The 23,609-nt window shown below is 41.4% G+C and overlaps 1 protein-coding gene across 4 annotated transcripts in view; it reads right to left on the bottom strand.

The window, feature by feature from the left end:
• Positions 1–23,609, bottom strand: part of BICD1 (BICD cargo adaptor 1) — a 674,082-nt gene that overhangs the window by 530,679 nt on the left and 119,794 nt on the right. The gene's annotated exons all lie outside the window — the stretch shown is intronic.

Below are 23,609 nucleotides of genomic sequence, written 5' to 3'. Positions count from 1 at the left end.
CAGGATCATTGTTAGCCAGACCTGAAAGCCCCTCGTTTAAGTACAGGATTAACTCCAAAATCCTGTGCACTTTGCAGAGATCTAACAGTGAGACCAAGGTCACAGTGAACCACCAGCTATCCCAGCTTAAGGGGGCTTGCTACTGAGGCACATTACATTGTTGTATGGCCCACCTTAACATTCATCTTTGGTTCGCAGGTCATCGCAAGGCACAAGTTACAACTAATAAACACTGCAAGACTAAACTATAATAACACAGCTGTGGGATGGGGGCCCAAAGGAAAACCCTTTTAAAATCAGCCTTAAACCCTTAAACGGTGACAAAGAGAAGAACAAACTACCAAAATGACAAAGAAAAACGTTGGAGGCCAATGGAGTGAGACAACACAAAGGAAAGCAAGTGAGATGCAAACAACAAAGAAAGGATAAAGGAGGCATGAAGGAACGAGGGTACAAGTGAACACACGAAATAAGGAAAAAAGGTTTAAATGAGAAAAGGAAGAAAGAAAAGAAAGAATGAAGAGTGGAAAGAAGAAAATGAAAGATCAAAGAAATGAAAAAGAAAAGAAAACAAAAGAAAAGAAAAGAAAAAAGGAAAGCAGACAAATAGAATGAAGAAATGTGAGACGAAAGGATGGGTAGTTGAAGGAAAGAAAAGAAAGAGTTAATGAGTGGAAGTAATACAAAAACAAAAGATGCAACTAGTGTGTGAAAGAATGCCAGGAGTGAAAAGAATAAATAGATAGAAAGGATAGAAAGTTAAAAAAATATTGACTGAATGAGAGAAGAATAGACAGAAGGAAAGAAAGAATGAAATACACATAAAACACAAAAAAGGTGGTAAGAAGTTAAGAAAGAAAGAAAATGGATAGGATGAATGAGAGAAAGAGGTCAATACAGGTAAGTGTGTAGTTTTTTGGCCAAATTCCTTTCACGTCATGCTATAATATACATCATTTTCTGCAAATTGTTCCCCAGGGGTACAATGCTCATGACACTCCATACGAAGGGTTAGGATCGCGAACTTCACTCGCGCATTTATTACTATATATGGGTCAGTGTAGGGTGTATTTCATATTTCTGGCTACTCCCTTGAGTGAGACACCCACACGGCCACAACCGACCCACATGAAACACGAGCCGGCGACATAATGAAGAGTGAAGCGCACGGGAACCTGACCTCAAACCCTGTCTGCAAGGACAGAGTAGGTGAGCAGCAATTTACCCGAACAGAATGCAGCATCCTGCGAATGACGAAGCCAGTTTTAACATTCCTTAACCCCTGCTAGCAAACTCTCCATCACTCAACCTTGCGCACTACTCTCCGCCTTCTCTTGGGCACCAGGACGCTGCCTCACACCAGGAAGCTCGTGTACACATTATCCTTTTATCATGTGACTATCAGACTATCTGAAACCAACTGCCCTCGGGCAGGGGACATGTCAACGCTACACAAAGCTGCATCAAAAAGAATTATGAAATTACCCTTCACTTTCATTCTGTCAGGCTGAACACCAACGAGAACAATCCCAAGGTCAACTGAATGTGGATTTTAGTCCGTGTTTATGATATTTCAAACCCACAAGCCAAAACTCACAAAAACAATTTTTAAAAACAACACAGTTTTACAATGCACTGAAATGTGAAGGAATTAGTTTACAGGGATTTCAGATGTGTTTACTTTTCTGTAAGAAATCAAATTAATAGAGCAATTCACTGGAGTGATAATATATAAATGTATGAGAACAGGATATGACCTAATTTGACAATTTTCTTTTGCTAATTGTTGCACTAATGCACTTGTCTTTGTTTGGCCCCAACTCACGTGGTTTTAATAGAGTATCTCTACCACGTGGCGTTGGCCCTATTTGGCCACTGAGGTAACGTTTTCTCCTCTTCCGTGTTGTAGAACGATACACAGCGCCATGAGCCAACCGCTAACAGCTTCAATGAGCTATAGATCGTGGTCTTCTGTACTGGAACTGCATTTCTTAATTAAACCTCTATAATTTGTGTGTGCCAATATCCTCGTAATTCAGTCCCACATAACACGAATATAAATGCCCCAAAATATAATCTAAATGTACAGTTACTGAGCCACGTCTGAAACTGAGGGAGGAGGGGTGCTAGCATGGGGGACATAGGCAAGAAAACTGCTTTATGTTCCCCGAAGGGAGCCCCTGTTTGATGGCCGGGAGAGTTGCACTGTGTCTCATTGCATTATTCTTGATTTTCTAGTCAGCATGTTTTTTTTTTCATCATGAGACCTAAAATATCCCTGCAGGCATGGGAAGTAATTAATAGACAAACCTGCCGCCTTTAATTGGCTTAATGAGCAGCTTTTGAGTCACAAAGCATACTGCAGACATCAGAGCTCAGTAGAACAGACACTGTACTGTGTGGCGATGGAGAACCGCTTGATGATTGTGCATCTGAGCTACAAAGAGTCTTTCTTTCACAGGCATCTGTGCCCTTCATGCCATCTGCTTCACGTCACCTGGCATCAGTAGTACTAATGAAAAGGTATTGGCAAAGACAATAGGTCTGCCTTAAACTGAAAGTCCTCTTCAGAAACTGATGAGTATAGGCACTCAATGCATTATTATACATGCATCATACCCTCATCCATGAACTCATACATCATTCATCCACCCTCAGCCTCATTCTTGCATTCACCCACGTATCCATCTACAATATAACACACACAAAAAACTATCAAGCTTTTGGACAATAAAATAAAGGAATAAAGGTAGGAAAAAGAAAAGATCCCGCCACCTAAACTTGGCGAGTATATGCTTGTGGTACAAAAATGAAATGTAGCAGCTGCAGTCATCTAGCAATGGCATTGCAAATAGATTATAGTTGTTTTAAAGATCCAGCATAGCTGCCAGGCTTACAAGGAACATGTTGGCCATCTTGGAGAGGTGAAACTAATAATTAACTATGCACGATATCATTTCAAGATGGCCACTTAGAAAACATCACACTGGGCAGCTATCTTCAAATGTTAAAGTTTATAGTGTATCATGATTGTACTGATCTAAGGAGGTCTAATGCTTCTAACCATGGTGGCTAGCGTAGAGTGGTAAAACAACGGTATACTTTGGACAATAACATTCTACCCAGTTTAGCAATGGTGGACAAACAGGATTCAGCACACTGCAGATGAAATGAGTGGTAACCGAGGGGTCCGTAGTACTGTCAGGGAAGCTACAGGATGCTCTTTAAAAAAAGAAAAAAGAAGAAGAAGGAACAAAACAAAAGGAGACATTTAAAAAGAACAAATGGCAAACTAACAGGAAGGCCATTGCCCAGCCACTGAAGCACCTTCATTATCAGTCCGCTGTGCACATTTAACCAGGCAGAATGCAGTTGCTCACAGGGTAATAGAGCCAAAGACAGAAATGGGCCTCATTGCCCCATGCAGTAGCTGTCACGAGGAGAAGCAGAATGGTAATGATTCTTGAACAGACAGAAGAAGGCTAACCCAAAGACCTTCTATGTATGCATGAGGGTGTAGAGATTCTTTTAATCTTTTATTACAATGGCCTAGCAGACAACTACATATGCACAGCCCTCTATAGAGATTCAGGCTAGGATTGTTACAGTGCAAATCTTCTTCCCCCATTGCTTACTACAGGAACCTGTGAGATTCCATATATTAAAATTTTCTAGTGATAAGCTTCTCACTAATGCCTTTTTGGGTTTAACATATGACTTTAAAATAAACAGATCATGATATGGAATCTGGCATATTATTCTCAAATGAACCAAAAAGGTTTATGTTAGTTTGTCATCATCAGCGATTCAGGTCTAAATTATTGACCATATTCATTCTCATAAGGCAGCCATCAGGAATTCAGTCAGCAGAATTACAAATATCTACAACTTCCTTAAAAACCCTACTTGACAAGGACTAGCACAGTGCAAATCTCCTACCTCAAGGGTTTATCTGAGGGGGCAACCAACAGGATAACCCTTTCTAACTAAATTAATCTATGAAATTCCATGTCACAAAATGACAGCCAAAAGCTTTCATTATAGCGAAATAATAAAAAAACACCCTTATAGTTAGTAATTGCATTTCACCAAAAGCAAGTCAGACTTACTATTTTTCTTGTAACTTTTCATAATGAACACATCAGAGATATGGCATCTGACAAAGTTTCCAAATGAACAAATCAGTCCTCTATTCTTCAACAACACCACCAAACCCCTTGCTACTATGATAATCTGAGAGATTCCATATAACAAAACATGTTTCTACAGTCTTTATTACAGTGTAATTACAATCCACCCTTAAAGGCCTATTGGCTTTACTAAACACTTAGCAATAGGTTCACTGTCTTCATCATAACTTTTATTTTTAAACATATCAGAAATATGGCACCTAACAAACTTTTCAAAAGAACCAATCAGGCCTACAGTTGTTATCATTGGCTTGTCATCAAAACCAAATCAGGCCTACTGAGCTCTGTATAAGCTTTACCACAAGGGAGCTCTCAGGGACGCATAACATTGTAACTACTCACAGCATTACAGTTGGCAAAACAATATTCAACTCCTACTAAGAGGGTTAACAAGGATTATCAAAGTACAAATCTTATACCTTGAAGGTTTGTTGGGAGGGGAATTAGAGTAGGTGATCAACACCAAAATCCTTGCCTACTATGGTAATTTGTGAGAATCCTTTTAACAACATACCTGCCTGCAAGCTTTACTACAGAGTAATAGTAATTCATCCTGTGATGCGTAGTGGCTTTAGCATATGATTTTCACAATAAATAGGTCAGGCCTACTGCTTTACTTCCATAAATATATCTCACACCAAGTTAGTTAGGCCTACTCCCTGTGTTGTTACTTTTCAGAATAAAAACATCAGAGCAGTGGCATCTAACATACCTTTGTCTTTGTTGTTACTTTTCACAATAAAAATATCAGAGCAGTGGCATCTAACATACTTTTTCCCAGTAAACCAATCAATCATATGGCCTTCATCATTTGCTTATCGCCTTACCAACTGAGGCTGTCTGTATGGCACGTAAATTGGCAACGATGAGGCACCAGTGATAAAATGACAAAATTATAGAAAATATAGAATTCGCTAAACAATACTTAACCCCTCTAAACAGGGTCTAATAATGGCTATTACATTGTAAATCATCAAATTCAGTCACAAAATTATAAATATATCCAAAATTACAGTTGTCAAAAGAACATTCAATCTCTCCAAAAAGGATTAACAAGGATGATCAAAGTGCAAATCTTCTACCCACAGAGTTTATCATGCTGGGATATCAGAGCAGGGAACCAGCACCAATACCCTTGCTTACCACAGTAATCTGTGAGAAATCTATGTAGTGAAGTATCCATCTACAGTGTTTAATCCAGTGTAATTATGATTCACCCTTAAATACCTATTGGCTTTTACATATAATTTAACAATAATTAGGTCAGACCTACTGTGTTTGTTGTAAATTCACATAGTAAAAATATAAAACCAAAAACCTCTGACATAACTCTTTCACATGAACCAATCCAGCCAATAGCCATTATCACTGGCTTGTTGCCATAATCAGCTCTGGCAAACCATTGTCTGAATAATATTTATAAAAGACAACTATTGGTATACAGTCATATAATTACAAATGCGTACAAAATTACAGAGAGCAAAGCAGTATACAATCCTTCCTAAAATGGCACAACAAAAAGTACAAACATAAAAATGTAAACATAAATTGATAAAATACCAAACAGAACAATGCTTTAAACCCGCAAAAGATCAACTAGGGCAGGTGCTGAGAGAAATGTTTGTTTTATGAAGGCATGGAAATAGAAAATGTGGGAAAGATTATAAAACAGAAGGACGTTGAACCCAGTACTTGGGAGCAAATACAGAGAAACATAAGAAACAGAAAAAAAGGCAGTGAGGGTCGCTAATCAAGACAAATTTGGGAAGAGTAGCTTATGCTGGCCACAATTTACCGCTTTTTTATGTTATGGAGGGTGAGGAGGAGGCAACACAGACAATAGGATGGTGCGGGTGGAAGGGATAAAGCAATACGGACAAGAGTGGGGATGAACAACACAAGTGGATGGTGGGAGGGGAAGAACCAAGGGGAGTAGAAGCAATGCTGGAAGAATATGAATACAGTATTACCCGAAGCCCAGCGAGCAGCAGATGGACAACGGAAGGACAGTAATAAAAGTAAATTAATCAGTACATGGTAGTTGAACAGGAAGTGACATCGGGAAGCACTGACCAATTAAGAGGCAGCAAATAAAAGAGACAATAAAGTCAATGAATGGTAAGCAATGGACGTGCTCCAATCCCCTTACAGTAAACAATACTCCTCGCAGCTATAGTGCATGCACTGTTGGCATATAGACCTAAAAAGAGGCAGTGCTGAAAATGACCCATTTATACTTAACAAGAAACAAAAAGGGAAGGGGGAGACACAAAGGCATGGGAGACTATACAAATTTTTCTTTAAGCAAAAACAGATGAGCACACTCCATGAGAACACTACACGCCAGATGCCCATTGCTTAAGTGTAGATACATGAGGCACAAGACTCTTATGGCTTGGCTTGAAAGACACTGAAATACAATAGAATCTGACACTAATAGTTAAATGAGGCCTCCCAATAAAGAGGAATAGATCTCTGAGGGAAGGAGGCAAAACCACACTACTGTGTAACTAACACACATGGGGAGGGATATCAGCGGTATTATACTAAACCCACGTGTCTAGGTGAAATGCAATAACGGAGCAACTAAAAGACAGCGTTAATTAAAAAGACCACATTCTGTTTTTTCTCAAAGGTTAGAACTCAATTTCAAATATGGCTCATACCAACACTACTCTCTTACATGTTGTTAATGCAGTAGAATATCAAGGTAGCCATGGGCCCTGGTGCAAGCAAAGGGAAATGTCCACTTTGACTGCCATTGTGGTAGTAAAACACAACAATTAGCAGAGTTCAACGGGCTCCTCAGGGCTTTTGGATCTGGTGCCATTGCACCTGCTGCACTGATGGCAGCTACACCCCTGTGTTAATGCTGAAAATGCAATAAAGAGCTATTCAGGAAAGAACACATGTTGTGTTGCTGCTACCAGAGGAAACAAGGAGCAGGATACGCCAAATAGAACACTCAGTGGGCTCGGGGAAAGGATCACCCCAAGGCTTAGCAGGGCATTGAGAGTGGCCCGTGGTTAGGTACCTTGGGAAAGAGCCAGGACTCAGCGTGTTCTGGACAGAGGCAAGGAAGAAGAGCTTGAAGGGTAGGTAAAAGGAAAAGAATGCCTGGAATGGTGTGAGAAAGAGAACCAGACACCACTTCCACTGGTGTCTCCTCCCCTCTCTCCCTTGACCCCCCTCCACTTGTCCAACCATCTGTATTTTTGGTAAAGGATGGAGATGTACAGGGCAAGAAGGACAGCTATCTTCACACAGCTCCAGCAGAAAGGATTGGTTTGCAGATGGACTGGATGCGCTATTCTCAGACACTCATCTGAAAGCCTTGCAGTGTCCCTTCAGAGCGGTGTATGAAAATAGCCCACAAAGAGGCAGTATGATCAGATGTCTGAGGTCCAGGCCTGAGCCACAGAAGAGTGGGTCACTAGCTGCAGACAGAAAGGTGAGGCCAACCTGGGAGCACTGCAATATGCGTTACAGGCACATTCTTTATAGGACGGACTGACATATGGACATACTCTGGGAAGATGGTCCGTGAACAGCACCAGCGTGTGTAGGGCCCACACAATCTGAAAACAAAGTAACTGACAGAGAGACATACACAGAAGAGGAGGGACTGGAGGCACTGCTGAAATATGTGAATGAATGAATGAATATGAATGAATGAATGAATAATCTTTATTGTACAGTTAATAAAAACCATTACAATGGTGTACCATTTTGCAAGTGTGAAATCTAATTTCATTTCCATATAAAATGCATAAATATTACACCTCTTAGATAAAAACAGCTTAAAAGGAAACTAGTCCATAACCTCGGTCTTTTTTGGTCACCCTCCTGACTCATCATTCTGTTCATTGTCCTAAAAAATGTATTCTCAGCCTTCTTTAGAATTTTCACCATATGTGAGTTCAGGATTGGGTCACCTGGTTTTAGGCATGCTATTACTGCTTGCCTGCATGTCCTTATACCACGTTGATTAAAAAGCAGTTTTAACAAGTATTTTCTCTCTTGCTCTAAGGCAGGGCACAGACATAAAAGGTGAATCATATTCCTCTTCCCCTTATTACATAAACTACAGGTTTCATTAGGGCTCTCCTTCCCCCCTGAGTAGTCTTTATTATCACCAGGTAACTTTCTTAGTTAAATATACAGAAATTCTATTCTTAGAGCAGGGGACCCGCCTTCTTCGAAATAGAGCTGCTGTCTTAGTCGATTATAATTATTTAGTACCCACCAGGCATGCGGTCTTTCTGATAATATTTCTTTGTCATTCAATAGAGATAGCATCTAGTTTTGTTGTCTATTACTCTTTTGAAACATGCTACAGATAGATTACTGTCCCAGCTTTCGTGCAGCCCTAAATAATTTATTTTCTTGTCCAGATAGAGCGCAGCCGGATGCTCACTATTTCAGTGGAGTTCTTGCCACAAAACCTGACACAGGTCCTTTCTCTTATTTGATTTTATTCTATACCAAGTTTTCATGTTGGCTGCTTTTTTTGGCTATTGTCTGGTTTATTAGCCCGAACTCCAAGCGTATCTGTGCTGGCGATGCACGGCACATACGCATTATCAAACAAGCAAGGGGAACATAAGCAACAAAGGTGTAAACTGACAACGGGAAGCAAAGTAACAAGAGGGTAAGCTGCAGACTGGAAGCATCAAAGACAGAATCATCGATGAAGGGGGATGGAGGCTGGAACAAGTTACAATGGAGCAAACTGATGATGTGAAGCATCATAGACAGACAGCATCCATGATGCAGGAATAAAAAAAAGTACATCAATCTGAGCAGAGGAAGGACACCAATAAAGACAGTGCATCGAGGGACAAACACACAAAGAGGATGCATGCAGACCTGCATGCACAGACCAATGAGGATCAAGGGAATGAGAGTGAAAAAGCCAACCAATGGTAATTAATGGGTGTGCTATAAGTATTTTCAGAGTTTTTGTTTAAGGAACAATAGATCGTCACCAAGGGACAGCAAATGTGCGCTAGCTGCAGGCGAGCTCTAAAAAGGGTGCTAAACCATGGATGCTTTTAAAAGCAACACAACTGAAAAAGAGACACAAACGAAAAGCCAATGGTGAGATATCAGTCATGTGGAAAAATGTCAAGGTACACAGACATCAAAGAATAAGCAGACCAAAGAAATGAATGTTTACCAAAGGGGGTAAAAACTATCAGGAAGAGCCATGCTTACAGAAGCACACTAGTCAATGTGAGAAAGACTGAAAGCAAGGATCAGAGCCTTGGTGGAGAAATGATGCATTGACAATTTTCCGAGTATTATAATGCTGAACGCGCAAAGCACAAGGCAATGAAGCAATGCCGTGGAAGACAGCAAGGGGAGATCTGATGAGGACTCACAGATTTCCACTGGAAAGGAGAGGAAGGTGTACCAATGACAATGATCGTCTGGGAAGGAAAGACAGTTTGTTCTTTGAAAATCACTATTTTCTTACATTTTTTATTAATTAGTATTACATTCTTCAATATTTTTATTCAACCAACCTACATTATTGGGATCATAGTGTCTGCTTTTTAATTAATGTTCACTAGCCACTCCTAGAGATCACACATATCTATTTAGTTTCCCTTTATTTCATGGAACTCATCTCTTCTCCTCAGGCTCCCAGTACCTCTTTCCAATGTTACTGATTGAGTAGGTACTATTTCCTGAGCAGAGGTGTTAAGGATTTTAAATGTTTCTTGGCGAACAGTTTCTTCATTTTGCAAAATTATCACAACCCGCAATTTTAACAAGTGACACGTGCAGAGGCACTTCTAGCCTTAATGTGTTTAACCAAGTTGGAAACTTCTCTCCATGAATTTAAGTCCCATTTGAACTATCTCATGACTGGGCAAACTGTATGTCAGACATAAGGCAAGTTTACGGCTGTGATTTAACTTCTGAAAAAGGCAATGATGATCAGTGGAAGCAGGTGTCAATATTATTCTGTCCAGTGAATCCTGTATGTCAGAAAGGACATAGAGGATGCTGTGCAAGCGTGATACAGAAGGCTTTCAAGTGTGCTCTGTCCAGTTAGTTCAAAGAGAGGTGTGCCTCACAGCATTTAGCCATTTGTTAACATGGGTTAAAAAGAGTTTTCCTTAAAGGATGGGTCACTATGTTTACAAGCTGTCACCACCCAAAGGGTTTCAGAATAGTTCTTGTAGTAATCCTAAGAAGGTCACTATGACAAATCCCTTATCAAGCACAAGTTAGTAACTCTAAGGGACGTGTTCAGTGGACAGGGATTCAAGGGTCCATGGGTGAGTTGTGTTGTATAAATCAATTTGTTTCAGATTAGTGAATTTTTTCACACTACTGCTGCCACATTCTATTCTGATGTTACAGGTTTATTGAGCTTACAAATGCACTGATGGCTCTTCTAATGTGCTTACAAATCCAGGATTTTACACTGTTTTCCCAATCAATGACTCCTGCTTATGCTGGTTTTCTGTGTGCCCCCTTCCTGCAAAAATGTGCCACCTATGTAGCAAGTCCTGGTGAACGGGAGGGTCTGGTAAACACAGTTTTGAGGGGGTTACCTGGTAAATGCAATGTTGGGTTTGGTGTGGATACAGTGTGGAATAATTCTAGAGTGTGCAGTTGGTGCTACAATCTAGAGCAGAGGTTCCCAACCTTTTGTCTTCTGTGGACCCCCATTTTATCATTACTGGGACCCGGGGACCCCCACTGAATCATTATTGGAATCTGGGGACCCCCAATAAGTCATTACTGAAAGCTGGGGACCTTATCTGTTCATAATATTTCATTTTCTAAGCAGTCGTGGACCCCCTGAGTAGGCTTTGCGGACCCTCTGGGTCCCTGGACCACAGGTTGGGAACCACTGATCTAGAGGTCAGTGGAGATGTCACTATTGGACTCCTGCGAAAAAAGTACTTAGAAACTATTAAATATGTCAGTTCTTGCTTTGCCGCGCTGTGTGTACAATGCTGTGTGTACAATTGTACATACAATCAAGCCTTTAGCTTATTTTTCCAAGCGTAAGCGATGGTTTTAGTGTATTCTTGGGAGGCACAGGCGCGAAAACCATGACAGGGACTTGGAGAATGCCACTCTGTTTTTCATGTGATATTACGGTGACCTCTGTCACAGTGGATTTGTGCTAACTTGCAGAATTTACCCTAGTCTGCTTGCTGAAATAATGGCGTTAGTTGTATTAAGGGTTCAGCCTGACATATATAATGTGTTTGTTTTGCAGGTAAATTTCCTAGTCTGGCTCACTCCATTTGCTAATGCTTCCAAAAATATAAACAAAGTTTGATCTCCTTGAGTCTGCCTCTGAAAGATACATATGGACTGCTGCAATCAACATATTTCCTGAAGCTTACACAAAAACTGATCTGTGATTTTCCTGGTTTTGCCACTATTGTGCAGGAATTTGATTTTGGATCTCAGACACCATTTAAATACGTTGGACACCATTTAAATACGCTGGATACGAGGTGTGTAAAAAAGACAGCCACAGATACAAAAAGCAAGTATAAAATTTGGGGCCAGATGTATGAGGGCCTTTTCCCGGGCACAACGGCCCATCGGGTTATTTGCGACAGGGAAAAGGCTTTTCCCCATGTAAAATTTTTATTCTGGAAGTCGATAACCTGTTACCGACTCGCAGAATAGGTTTGCGAGTTGCTATTAGGAAGGGGCATGCCAAGGGCATCCCTTCCCCGTAGCAAGTCGCAGGGGGATGTAAGATTGGTTTGTGTGAATGCCGTCACAAAACAATCACAGTTACCACTAACTTCAAGTTGGTGGTAACCCATTCGCAAACAGGAAAGGGTCTCCACTGGACCCCTTCCTCTTTGTGAAAGGAAGCAAAAATATTTTTTCAGAGCAGGTGGTGGTCCCACAGACCACTGCCTACTCTTAAAAAATGAAAAGAAAACTTTTCATTTTTTGTTTGAAATGTAGCCCATTTTCCTTTAAGGAACATGGGCTGCATTTTGTTTTTTTAAAACTGCTTTATTCAAAAAGCAGTCACAGAATCTCTATGAGTGTGGCCATTCCCAATGGGGTCGCAAATTGCGACCTACCTCATGAATATTGGTGAGGTAGGTCTTTGCGACCCCATTGTGAATCGCCAAATGTGCCTAAGACACATTTGTACATTTCATTTTTCAAGTCTCTAATTGTGACTTGTAAAAAGTCGCAATTAGAAACTTGAAAAATGAAATGTTCATACATCTGGCCCTTGGTTACTAAAAAGTCCTCGTTCCTCAGCTCAGCTTAATCTCAACCTCTACGAATGTAACACTTGTGGGACTGGTCCATTAAGCTTCTTCCAGATGACCTCTCATTCTGCAATTGTGACACACCCTAACTTGGTACCACTGTAAGCAATACAATAATTTCCTGTGGCAAAAAATAGTGTGCATTGGGCAGAACTGTTAATTGAGATTGAAAAATAATAGAAATGAACATCTATAGATCACTAAGTTGTGGCTGTCTCTCCTGGGGTAAACATTTTCATGCACAAGCGCAAACTGTTTATTTTGGCAATCTTCCATTTATATTTTGTACTCTGGTGAAAAAAATGTGTAGGAAACTGTAAGGCATTTGGGGCCAGATGTACGAACAAATTTTCCCATTGACACAGAATGGGAAAAACCCTTTGCTACATCTGGCCCTTGTTACAGTACCAACATATGTTTGTCTTGAATAATGGTCAAACAATATTGCAAAAAACAATTGGACAGGTTGAATATATCCATCATGCAGATTCACCCTGAGATCCTTCCGCTTCGGAAATAAAACACCTTTTCATTAAGACATGGTGCACATGTTCAATTTGGTGTATGGGACACCAAATGGCCAGAGAGGCAGAATTTGCCACCTCACCTGTGGTAAATGTTCACCACTAAATGCCAGTCCTGGCTGGGCTGCCATGACATGGCATATTTTGACTCAAATGTAACCCCCAAAGCATTTTTTAATGTTGAAACTGAAAAGTTATTTGGCGGATGTGCTGCCCGAAGAGTACTTCCAACGCCATGGCCAGCAGAGGCTCCACCATCAGATACAAAGTCAATCCACCCAACACTAACTGAGGTGGGAAACAGCAAGTTAGCAACCGACATGCCCTGTTTTATGGTATTTGCTTTATTGCCGCCCAACCCTGAATGCCAGTCTTTGCATTGTTACAGTAGTTTAGGATATATTCACCTGTTGATTTGCGCTATTATCCAGGAAGAAAATAACGTAAAGACTTTTAAAGCACTTCCTCCAATACAAGGTCATATTATAACCATCTATTAAACAAAGACAGACATTGGCAGTCAAAATTATCTGTCAACCAGAGCCATTCTAAATGGGTTCTAGCCAACAAGCTAGTCCACTTTCAGCTCTGACTTCAACACGTGGGTCTTTCAGAGACCCTTTAATGGATAGCAGATGATGCCTTCAAAAAGGATCAGATAGCTAGCTGTACTTGTTTTTTTACCAAAATAGCCAGAATTTAATATCGATGTAGATGTATGTGGATGTGAAGTTAAGAATAGTATATCTTTATTACCAATATATATTTACTTTTGTGAAATAGTTGTCAATATTTTGGCCGGAATATATTGACAGGTTGATGTTTTTGTTCTCAGTGTTCTGATATACAACAATTTTACTGCCACTGGACACAAAGGACCATATGCCTAACAAAGGGAGTCCTGGATCCAGACATGAAGACATTAAAGTCACCCAACTATACAACTGAGGTGAAACTGTTTCTGGAAAATGTTGCCCGGATATAAAAGTTTGCATCAAGATGCACTTCTAGGGTAGTTGAGAATTTAATAATTCAAGCTTATAAGCAGCAAAAAGATGGATACACTTTTTAGCACTCCAGTAAAGGTCTCCTCTAGAACACCCATCTACAGCACAGGAAAAGAATATACAAATAGCAGTAAAAACAATACAATATCAGTGTAAGAGGAGAAATGGGAGCTCACTGCTACATCACACTTTGTTTTGGAAAGAGTAGAATGAGCAAAGCCAATGAGCAATTAGCAAATACGAATTAAATTATAACACAGATGAACAAAAAAAGTAATCATAGAGACAATTTTGTAAATGGCTTAACCAATTTATTTTACCTAATTTAAGTTTTGTTTAAAAACAGAACACCGCACTGTTGACTTTTGTTTGTATTTTTACCAGCGCTGTTCTGAAGAATGGTTCCCAGGGGATAAGTATACTACATCATTAAAATCCTTGTTAAATGATATGCCTGTGGTCTAGATGAGATCATGGTCTTGGGGCACCTTTAATCTGATAGTGCAATCCAATCTTTGTTTATCCTCCAACCGTGTCTACATACTGGAAATTAGCTCATGGTATTTATCAGCAGTGAGGTCATACTTTTTACTACTCTAAGCAGAGCAGGCATTTACGATAACAGGTGTGGACAGTAAAGGAGCATCTTCCAGAGGTGCATGAAGCTGGTTGTGAACTAGCAATGGAAAGGGGGAACATGTTCAAAGGATGTACATGTCTGGTGCAGCATGAGGTTGTAAGACAGTGAAGTGTTCTTCCAAATTCTTGATTTGTAATTAACTGTGTAAATGGTGTATTACAACCATTTAAGTCCCCTAAATCGCCTTTAATCCTCACTGATTTTTGTGCAAGTATAGCACAAGGCTTACGCCATGTTTAGAATAAGTGAACATCTTGATCTCTTGTTGCTGCATACAGATGCCAAACACACTTATGTGATAAATTAAATTGACTTTTAATGTATAAGCATAGTTGCTTCATAGTGTTTCTAATATATTTAAGATTTAATTGTACAGTGCAGGAAATATCGATTGCATAGTTGGGCTCAAAGAGTGTGGGCCCTTTGCTTCCCTATTCTTTGCATAAATATTAGCTGACACTCTCAGGGTCACTTTAGAAACGTCTTACTGAATACAGTTGCCTCTGAGCTCCCAGCCAAAGGTAGTACTGATTGTTTCTGTAGTAGCAAGAACCATGCAAAATATTCCTCCTGTCCTTCACAATTGAAGAATCGTTTGCGTCTCTTAAGGAGGGAGCTCTTTTTTGTACACTACATCTCCAAACCTGCTCTTCTCCAATCCCTTAGAGGAGAGGATTGTGCGGTTACTGCAATAATACACTACAGTACTCTATATATCAGAACCCACAGGGTCCACTGTGGCCTACCACCAAATTGACCAAAATATGTCAGAATACATAGAATGTGACATTGCCACTTAACAGAGGTCCCAAAAGCTCCACGCAACTCAGTGGAAAGCACAGCCTGTGGGGACATATCTGTTTTTACTTTAAAGTAATTATTTTCAAAGATTGCAGACATGCTGTTCTTATGAGAGAAGGTTCATCGCTGGCCAAAAGATAATTGAATACTCCATGGCAGAGAGGCAACTATACAAAGCAATCATATATTGTCAAAACCTGTTTCGATTTAAAAACAAAAAAATTATTTTGTCATTACAATTACATAAAATGTATCTTTTAAAGATCAACTCAGCATGTCTGGTATGCCCAGGATGCTGCCAAGTGTAGTGATGTCTGTCTTGGATCAAGTTTGGTTCCCCTGTTTCTTAAGCTTCCTTTCACACTGCACATTTTACACCTTGTATATTTTAGCTACATCAAAGTTTTAGCAATATTATTTTTATACAAGCTTGCATGATATTATTCTGGGAAGGTAGGGTACAGGACGCTTGCTTCAGGTTGGTTTTCATATTCAGGAACGTTTGGTCCAGGGCTACATACAGAATGAGATATTCTGGATGCTGTGTTGCCAGTTTAGGCAATAGCTTCTCATACCAAGACAAAGCATCATGTCAGAGCTGCATCTTCTAACACAGCACAGTTTTATTATGTAGGCAGTGCACTGACCGGAAGGGTCAGAGGGGAACTCCACACGCAACCAGCTTGGGACCACTGTGCTCGACAATGCAGCTTTACTGGCGCTGACCCACCAGCCTCCCTAGTTAAGGAATTAGGGTAGGAATCTCTTGAATTTCTGGAACCAGCTAACAATGGAGGGAATGTTCATAGGTTTCACCATGTTCATAATGCTGTTTATGTTGCTCTGTTTCGTCTGCCTCATTCTCGCCGCTCATTCTCTCCATATAAGATTACATTAGTTTCAATAAATGCTTTGAAAACCCAACACCTATCTTTGTGATTTTGTCTTTGCATGCAGGAGTAATATGATAAAAGGGTGAGATGTGTTTCCAAGGCTTCCCTGGGGGAGTCGGAGTGTCATGTTTTAGGTTGCCACAAATCACCTTCTCCAGGTAAGGTTAAGGGTTCAGGTGAGGAGCTGCAAGCTAGAAAGGAACTGGGCCAACAGTTTCTGACTGTGTGAAAAGACTCAGTCCTCCACATTCTGAAGTTCTGCAGTGCCACACGTGCAGTCCTCTTTCATAATAGGAATTGCACCACAAGGTGATACCAACGTTAGGTCAGGTAGTTATTTAATGGGCCTCCTTAGTAGTTTTCTCTTGTTCTCTTGTGTGCCAAAGGCACCCTATTCACCATAAAACGGAGACATCTGTATAGTTAGAGATTGTATCCTTCTCAGCTACATAGGAAGCACCTTTATTTGTCTGCAGGTTGTTCAAGCTTGAACCATTAAAATGATACCCCACAGAAATGGCCTAAAAATAAATTGCCCACTGGGGAGCGGCCCTTACCCAAGGGTTTGCTCCCCTTATTCAATTACAAATAAATAAATAAAAAATCCCTGTCTAGTGGGCATTTCTGCTGCCCGATTGCATGGAGATCGGGCAGCAGAAATGCTGAGAGAGACATGAAAGGAGAGGAAAGGCCTTTCCTCTCCTTTCATGCCTCTCTCGCCCCCTCCATGTGCAAAAGCATTTCTCCTCCGATCTGCGCTGGCAGCTCAGCTTCCAGTGCGGAGGGGTAGGCTTCTGATGAGGTCAGCGCACGATCACGCACTGACATCATCAGATGCCACAGGGGATTGGTGGGGGTGGAAGGGGAAGTGATTCCCCTTCCTCCCCTGCCCTTGGGGCACCAAGGCGAGGCTCATGGGGGGAGCGATAGCGCTCCCTCCATGAGCCGGTCCAAGGACGTCACGGTTACGTCCTTGGCGCCTCAGCGCCGCAGCCAAGGACCTAACGGTTACGTCCTTGGCTGCCAAGCAGTTAACAATAATAATAATAATAACAACAACAATCATAATAATAATAATAATAATAATAATATGATTTCTAAGGTGTTATAGCTACTTCAAAGAAGTGTCCCTGTGCTGCATAGTCAGAAACTCTCAAGGACAGTCTAAGGAAGTCTAGACGGAACTAATATCCTGTCTAAAAAGTCATGCCTTCAGATGTTTCCGTAACAGAGCCTCTGTCTCCGGTTGCCTAAGACACAGAGGAAGAGAGTTCCATAATTTGGGTGCCAAAAAACCTTAAGGAACTGCCCCCAGTGCGGACCTTCTTAACTCTGGGTATTCGTCCCAGTGTACCTGAGGCACCTCGTAGGAGAGTAAAACCTGATGAGCGGGTGCAACTAGCTGTCCCGTCTTCCTAAAGGCTCGGCAGCAGAAGCTAAGATCCTTAAAAGAAAGACATTTCTTAATTGGGAGCTAGTGCAATTTGCTCAGAGCTGTGCACATAGAGTCCTGCTCAGAAAGATTCAATAGAAGACGGGTCACAGAATTACGCATGCGCTGGAGTCTCCTCAGCTAACAATGAGAGACTCCCAAGTAAAGGATGTTACAATAATCCAACCGAGAGATAACAAGTGTCTGAATCACAGGTTTTTGTGGAAACTCATGCAAAAACAAATGATACTCTTCAGGGATTTTAAAATCTTAGAGCATTTGCCTGCCAAGGACATGAATTGACTGTCAAAGGTAAGGTTTTCATCAATCCAAATGCCAGGTTTAACCCTAGGCTTTGGAAAAGGAAGGGGGCGAAGGTAGGTGGCCACCAATCAGGAGACCAGATTGACTGCTGCTTTCCAAAAATAAGGATCTCGGTCTTGCCTGCGTTTAATTTTAAGTAGCTGAGGTCCATCCACTGGGCTACCTCTGACAACCTGGATTTCAGGGAAGCCGCCACGATGGCAGAGTTCTGTGTCAAGGTGACAATCAGGCAATCGGCATACAATATGATGTCAAACCTGTGATGCTCGACAATATCAGCCAGGGGGTGCAAATTAAGATTGAAAAGGGTAGGGCTCAGCGAAGAGCCCTAGGGCACCCCTTGCTGCAATGACAGAACCTGAGAGCGAAAATAATTTAGTATAAACTCAAAGGATAGGGCTCTGAGAAAAAAGACACCAGCCACTGCAGTGCCTTATGCCTGTCATCGCAGTTCCACGAGCTCTCTACAAGCTCTCAAGAAGGAGGCTGTGGGATACAGTGTTGAAAGCTGCACTCAGGTCTAGTAGCAGCAGTGCTGCAGTGTCACCCTGATCCAGAATCTGACGCATAGACTCTGAAGTGAGCAGATGAGCTGACTCAGTGCGATAATGGGAAGGAAAGCCTGATTGATTTCTATGGAATAGGTTCTTAGCTTCAATGAACATTGAGAGATGTTTATTCACAATTATTTCTGTCACTTTTGAGAGACAAGGGAGCAACAAGATCGGCCTCTAATGCTCAGCTTTAATGGGGTTAAGAGAAGGCTTTTTTAATAATGGCACCACAGAAGCACGCTTCCACTTTGCTGCATCTTGAGCTGTAACAAAAGAGTTATTGATAAGCTCTCTAAACAATGGAAGGAGCTCATCAGTCTGTCATGATCCATAGATGGCTCAAACCATGCTTCAGAACATGGAGCAGTTCTGACAGCCTCCTAGAAGGAGGAATAAATAGACAAAACGCATTACATCTGTCCTCCAGAGGAAGAATAAGTGCAGAAACCCTGTGGTTAATGAGGTTAAAGACTCTACAATAGAAAAGATTTCATGGGAAGAATTTTGACCCAGCTCAATTTTATTGGCATAAAATTCCTGACACACATGCCTGATGTGGCTATGATAAATCTTTACAGCTGGGCGATAGATGTCCTTGCTGGCTTCCGCAAAATCTTTACACCACGCTCACATTGCTTACAATTCTTTTTGAGTGTAGCTAGCTCCTCATTGAACCATTCCACGGTGGGCTTAGTTCTAAGTGCTGTCAGCTACCAGAGCAATTAAGTCCCAAACCTCAGATATCAAATCTTCTGCCTGAGAGCTGGCTAATGTAACAATTTCCCAGTTTGGGCCAGTTCATGGCCAAGGAACTGGTAACATTAGACCCAGGGACCTTAACCCTTTTCCTAGATAGAACTCCTATTCCAGGGGCAGAGTGAGACAGCGATATGTCCATAGTGCCTGAACGGGAATGAGCAAATTATCTGACCATGGAAGCAACACAGGAGGATCGACAACTAAACCACTAGAGTTGGAGCAAATGGGACCCAATGTGTGCCCACACATATGTGTTGGCAGAGACTAATTGCGATAACTGAAGGTCTCCCAAATCAGCACCTAACACTGCCACCATTGGAGAAGACGCATCCTCAGAATGAAGGTTGAGGTCACCTACAATAATTAAGTTAGAATAGTGTAAGACCAAAGGTGGCAGAGCATCAGCCAAGGATGCAATGAAACTAGAGGCTGACCCTGGCAGGCGATAGAATAGGATCCCAGAGAGAGAAAAATTACTGGAACAGGCTAAAGTGAAGAGGGCTGCCTCACTGCCAGCTATAGTTAGTTCAGTAAAAGTGCATGGAAAGGACTATTTAAAAATGATGGCAATACCCCTGCCTCGTTGACTTTTCCTATCTAACCTGACCATAATATGCCCAGGTGGGATAGCTAACAAAACATCTGACTCTGGGCTCTCTGTAAGGCAGATTTCAGTTTAAAAAACTGCACATCATGGCCGATCAGAGATAAAATCAAACAATTTGTGCTTGTGTTTCACCAAGGAGCAACAATTAGCAAAGAAGAAACTGTCCATGGGAGGAGCCAGTGAGGACATGCTCACCTTACTATTGGAGGTGGATACACTCCGAGGCACACACCCACAAGAATCACATTTCAAAACTGAACAGGTCAAGTCCAGCGTTTTACAGCAAGCCTGAGGGACTGACCTAGCGAAGTTCCTAAGCTCCACAGAGGAATATTGCCCCAAGTCCAGAGTTTCACAACCAGAGGTCCCGGCCCCAGGCACTGTCCAGGCACAGACAGGTGCAGACGGGCTTGCCTTGTTGCATGGCTGGTGTACAAAGCTCATTTACAGGTTCTGAGCTTGAACAGTCTCCGCCCAACTCACAGCAGATTCGACAAGCCCCAGCCAATCAGCACACATCCTAGCACGTCTGTTTCTCCAGTGCGACAGGAACAGAATCTGTCACATGTCACTGAACAGGTTAGACTGGGTCTCCTCAGCAATGACGGGGCCACATGGTCAGAGTTAGCTGGCTATAAACCATATCCTAATAAACAAAACTTGGCAGCAGCCGACTTACGTCCTTTATATACTAATTTAGTTAATCTATACAGACGCTTAACACAATTTGTAATGAGCCCACTAACTACAGCACCAGCGAGGGCTGTTCAAGCTGTAAAACCACAATTGGCTATGAATGGGATAAACCCAGTAACAATAAATAAAACAAGAAGGTTGCGGGAATTTCGGCAAAATAGGCCACACGTATTGGGAACATTGCTTCAGAACAGGACGTGGGCAGTGACTCTGCTAGACAGTGCAGCAGAGGTCACAATAGCCCACCAGAATCTTTAAGGGTTTTTGCATGCAACAGCATCTAATGCCTATATAGAAGTAGAAACCCCAGATCAGTGGGTCACACCTCCAGTCACACCTCCAGATAGACTGTATAAACTGAATATACAAATTGAGGGTGACATAAAATGCACAATTAAGGTAATTTTCTGAAAATGTAACACAATGCCATGACATTCTCTTGGCTGAGAAGGATTGGCCATTGGCGTTTGTTTGGACTCTTCCACAAGGGCAAGAGGTAATATTACTGTCCTGCTTGCTGCTATGTAACATCAATATTGCATGATATTGACCAAGTAGCATTGTCCTATGTTGATGATACAAATCTAAAGGAAGATGACTTAAACACCCATTTAGCCAGGGTGAATCACATTGTTTTGGGATTTGCTGAACATGGCTACAAATTAGAAAAACAAAAAATGCTTTTTTCAGTGTTCTATCAAATGAGGAAAAGGGCGTGACACCACACTTCCTAGAGTATTGCTCAATTACAACTACCAAACACAATAAAAAAATTGCAATCCCTATTAGGATTCTTTAATTTTTGCAGAACGTACATTCCAGACTATGCACAATGCATAAAACCATTTGTCCAGATTTTTCTAGTAAGTATTGGACTGCAGAACATACACAAGTACTTAGATCACCACAGACTGACATGCTTGCAGCACAACATCTACACATATGTGTAAACAAAACAAATTTAGTCATCTAGATAATTCCTGGTGCAATTGGCTTCATCTACGTCACATTTAATGAAGGTGACACAGTGCTGATAGCATATAAATCATTTACATTCGCCAGCAGAAATGCGTTTTGTTTCCACTAAAAAAATACTGATTGCAGTACAGACGGCCGACATAAAGGCAAGACCATTGGCTCAAGGGAAACACATAATTGTTGTCACCCCTGTCCAAGCCTTAGAGCCTTTTACTAAAGTGATTGTACCAAATGCTAGAGCACCACATCCATGATGGATACAATGAGCCACTTCCCTGACTGCCACTGATGTAGATTATGTCTTTGACCCTACACTAAAGACTTTTACATATGTTTCACAATATGAACAGGAGTACCCCATACTCACAAACATTTTCCCTCCTAAACAGTATAAATTTATAATATATACTGATGGGGCCACACAACCTACTATTAGTACTAAACACCAGTACTCTGTGGCTTGTACAGGCGTATATGGAGTAATGAGGGATGGTGAGTTCCACTCCCAACAAATATACACACAGTCTCTTGGGGACTGCACAGCACAGCTTGTTGCACTAAAAGCATTAATACCGGCATTGGAACATACAGACCCTGAATTCCCCACTTTAGTAATGTGTGATTCATTTTACTGTGCCCAGTTTTTAAACAAAAATTTGTATTACTGGTGCCTAAATGGATTCAGAGACTGTAAAGGGAATACTATCAAGCATAAAATGCTCTGGGGGGAAGGTGGCAGAACTAAATGCTAGTCTACCACTGGCTCATGTTATCCCAACATTGAACCACCAACATGTTGGAATACACGCTGTAGGGAATTCACTGGCTGATGAAGTCAAGACTGCTACAGTAGCTGTGATTACTCGTTCTCATACAAGGGTGGATGAAGACATTATGGCAGTTTTTAACGCTTTGGCCAATAACAGTGCATCACCAAAAGCATATCCAGCAAAATATTCCTACCACTTAAGTACACAAAACGTTCCATATACAACAATATCAGGTATGGGAGATCGAGTTATCCCCAACCAAGACCGCAGGCTAGAAATAAATAGAAGCAGCACATGAGGGAGTTGCATCTGCACATGCTGGTGTGACAGCTACAGTTTCTTTATTACTAAAACATTATTGGTGGTGTGGTCTGTATAAACAGACCAAGCAGTATGTCCTTAGTTGTGAAATCTGTCAGCAAATTAAAGGTTTCATCATCAAGCGCCCACCGCAGACACCCCTCCTAGTTTCCAACAAAAAACTTCAATGTTTATACTTGGATCATTGCGGCCCCCTACACACTGATAGTGTTTTCAGATATATTCTACCTGCAGTAGATTCATGCTCCAGATTCCTTTGGGTGTGGCCACAGCGATCAGCTGATGCTCGCACTGTTATTAAAGACTTGCAAGTCTTCATCAGGACATATGCAGTAGCTGCATTCCACTCAGACCAGGACCCCGCTTTTGCCTCCAAAGCTTACAGAGACACCATGGGAACTTTAGGTGGGGCTGTGCATTATTCCTCAACATATCACCCTGGGGGAAATTCTATTGTGGAGAGGAAGAACTGTGACTTAAAGCAGTCCTTAATAGCTAGAGTATTAGGTTAAGGTTTCTGTTGGGTCCATCACCTATGTGGGGTCCAGATGTATGTCCCAGATCTAGATGGCTCTTGCACAGTGGAAGCAGAAACACTTTTTGACAAAAATTAACGTCTAACTGTCTTACAGGAGCTACAGGTATTACACAACGCAAGGTCTATGACAAGCCATTACTGATAGAGTGAAGAAGCAGCTGACATCTACAGAATGGATTCCAAAAGTTGGGGACTTGGTTTAAGTAAAAATACCAGTGAAGAAGGAATTTGGTCCTTCATATCGTGCACCGGTGCCAGTCCTTGGAATCCACGGTTCCAGAATTGTGGTACTACCA

This window comes from Pleurodeles waltl, chromosome 4_1 (assembly GCF_031143425.1).
Source record: "Pleurodeles waltl isolate 20211129_DDA chromosome 4_1, aPleWal1.hap1.20221129, whole genome shotgun sequence".
In the NCBI taxonomy this organism is placed as follows: Eukaryota; Metazoa; Chordata; class Amphibia; order Caudata; family Salamandridae; genus Pleurodeles; species Pleurodeles waltl.
Note: the sequence above shows the minus strand (reverse complement) of the source record. Positions and strands in the feature narration are given on the sequence as shown.